The sequence below is a fragment of the Dipteris shenzhenensis genome, chromosome 25 (assembly GCF_047967505.1).
Source record: "Dipteris shenzhenensis isolate YYH24624 ecotype China chromosome 25, Dip_SZ_1.0, whole genome shotgun sequence".
NCBI classification, from domain to species: domain Eukaryota; kingdom Viridiplantae; phylum Streptophyta; class Polypodiopsida; order Gleicheniales; family Dipteridaceae; genus Dipteris; species Dipteris shenzhenensis.
In genome coordinates this window covers 42,763,617-42,766,607 of record NC_141620.1, presented here as the reverse complement: position 1 = coordinate 42,766,607, position 2,991 = coordinate 42,763,617, and positions in this window count along the sequence as shown.

The following is a 2,991-nucleotide window of genomic DNA, read 5'->3' as shown; positions in this document are numbered from 1 at the left end:
TTTTGCATGCCAGTTTCGTTGCAACTTCTGTCTGCCTCGCATTTTCAACTGTATTTTTTGCTTTTCGAAGAAATCAATATAGATCCAGGAGGATCCTTGAAGCTTCCTTCAACTTCTCCTCCAGTTGCACGGCACCGCACCCTCACCTCAACTTCCTCTCCTCTGCGCCACCTTATACTGTACCATTGTCCTTAAATGCTTCACTCTCCTCCCATTTCGATCTTACTACGTAGCCTTTTGCTGTCGCTCACCATCAGATCTCCAGAGTCCACAGACTCCATGAGGTGCACAGTGCATCCCATTTCTTCCACTTACTATTCCTTTCATAGGCCTCCATATTCTTTGGAAATTGGATCCCTCTCTTTCCTATTTTGGAATTAGTGTGCCGATCTCGGTTGTGTCCCGCTCCCGAGATCATTGTCAATCGATCCGGATCTTTTACAGCTTCAACTAATGTGCAGCCGTGGTTTTCATGTCCTTCACATAATTGATCCCAGTTCTGTGCTCGAAATATCATCTTCAGTTTTACAAAGTTTTTCAAAAGCTTGTGACATGTATGCTCTTGAGTTTTTGCAAATGCTTTTAACGAGCATGTAAATGCCGCATATTCACGCTTGTTACGTTCACACAATTGCATATTCTAAAATAAAAATTGATTTGTCTCGCTATAATGTAACTCACAACCCGGTTCTAATACAAGCCCGAGAAATATACCGGAAACTTTTATGCTCGGTTTTTGCGCAGTTTGCAAATAATGAGAGATAAAATTTGGATTTCTTTGAATGGCAAGCCTCTTGCTATAGGTTATGGCAGGGCTTCCCGCTTCACCTCAAGGCTTCTATAATCTACGCACAAATAGCGTATCCACGATTCTGGGTTTTGTAAAAACAATATGGGTTCAGGGAATTAATTTGAACGTGCTGAAGCTCGAAATCGAACATTGGTAAACCTCGCTTATAAGTTAGAGTCAGCATAAACCAGACCGAGCATCGAGCTAATTCTGACGTGAAGACCACGGAAAGATTCAAAGACGGCCGTCTGGACAGTTAGTGGTTGTGCATGCCCATGTATGTAAACATTATATATTTGGGATTTTTTGAACAATGTTAAATGTGTTTCTGTATAGTGCAGCCAGTTTGAGACTTTGGAACACACCTGTAGTAACTCCTGCACAAGCAAAATATGATCAGTTAGTCTCAATGTACCGGACAAGATACAAAGGGCGTCGACAACAAGGTTTACTAGCGAACTTCCAGAACGTCGTGCACATATTGTGGGCAATTCCAAAAGAAAATGCCATGATATCGCACCTTCGAAACGTTCGACCTTTGATGCTCTTATCCGACCCGTACTTATTTCCAACGGAATCCATCATCTTGGTTGGGCGTCTCGGTGTTTACATATATGAGGATATGCTGAGCATGGGAGCCTTCCATGTCGTGGTTAACTTCACTGTTGGAAGCCGATGGCGTTGTCTTGTAAAACATGTAATGCATTAATTATTACACCGTGAAAATTGAGTTCTCAGCATGAGGGGTTCGTAGTACAGAACTACCCAATAATATTGGCATCGCGATTCACAGCCCTCTTGGCGAGGCAGCTGGCAACAGGGATTTGGGTTGTAAGCAGGTTCCATGGAGTAGGGGCCGGCATTGAGCTTACTCGTTACAACCGAATCCCAAGGCTCGACGTTGTCACCCCAAAACGTGTTGGTCCAAGAATGGAAAGAGCGAGTCTCGACGGGTAGCGGAGGTGTAGCAGTCGCGGACCGATTAGTACATGTTCCGAGTGGTAAAGTGGGGTGGAATGGGCTGATTTTCGTGGATGAATGGTGAGGACTTGCGGTTGGAGTGGCAGGAACGAGGTGAGGAGTTGGGCAACAGTAATTATCTGTTAGGGGTTGGGAAATTGAGGTGATGCAGGCTTGCTATGCCGTATCCCCAGAGATACATGGGGGGGTTTTAAGGTGAACGAAGGGAGGAGAGTGAGGTCGAAGGAGTCCTCGAGAAGGAGATCAAGCTCATCAAAGTGTAATGTATTCTGGATGCAAGGCCAAGCAGTGATTGATATTAATCATTCATAAGGCCTGCCCAAGATTAAAAAAGTAAAGAAAAAGGAATCCACTCAAAATGATGTGAAGGAAGAGGAGATAAAGGGAAGAGAGAGAGAGAAAGGGGATAACACCTATTTTGTTAATTTTGGACTTTTTCTGTTGTTTTTGGACGAAGCCCAAAAATCCTTCCCAAATGAAAAGTTTACTTTGTGAAAATATCCTTCCTAAATCAAAATTTTACTTTCTGAAAATATTCTTCCCAAATCAAAAGTTCACTATGTAGCACTATCATATTCACATAAAAATATTGTTTTTTCAATCTATACTTTTGCACCAACATGCAAGAATTTGAAATAATCCTATATTAGAAATTCTAGCTATACCTAAGTTATTTGTTAATTTAATTATTTTTAATATTTTTCCTTGACGTGATAAATTTATAAATCCATGAAAGGAGACTTAAATATTTCATGAAAATAACATTGTCACTGGCAATATGCACAAAATTTTTAAAACTTTTAATAAATAAAAAAAAGACATGATGCCATAAGACCCAAGTTTTGTATTGAACCAAAGAGGTATAATAGCAATTATAGCTATTATTATATGATTACATTGAGAGACGTTGCTCTCAGCTAGAGTCTTTATATCCAAAATAATATAGATTGAACATATGTTTACAATTTAAATTGTTGCTCTTAAAGAGCCTCAATTCGTGCCATCTGCATAATTTGACTCCCCATTGTCTTATTGCTCAATGTCACGACAGTCCCTTGCCAGGTGCCATCTGCATAATTTGACTCCCACTTGTCTTGCCAAGCCGTGCCCCTTGGGTGCATTGGCTCCCCATTGTCTTATTGCTGAATGCAAAAGTCCCTTGCTAGGTGCCATCTGCATTAACTCCCTATTGTCTTGCCAAGCCTTGACCCTTGGGTGAC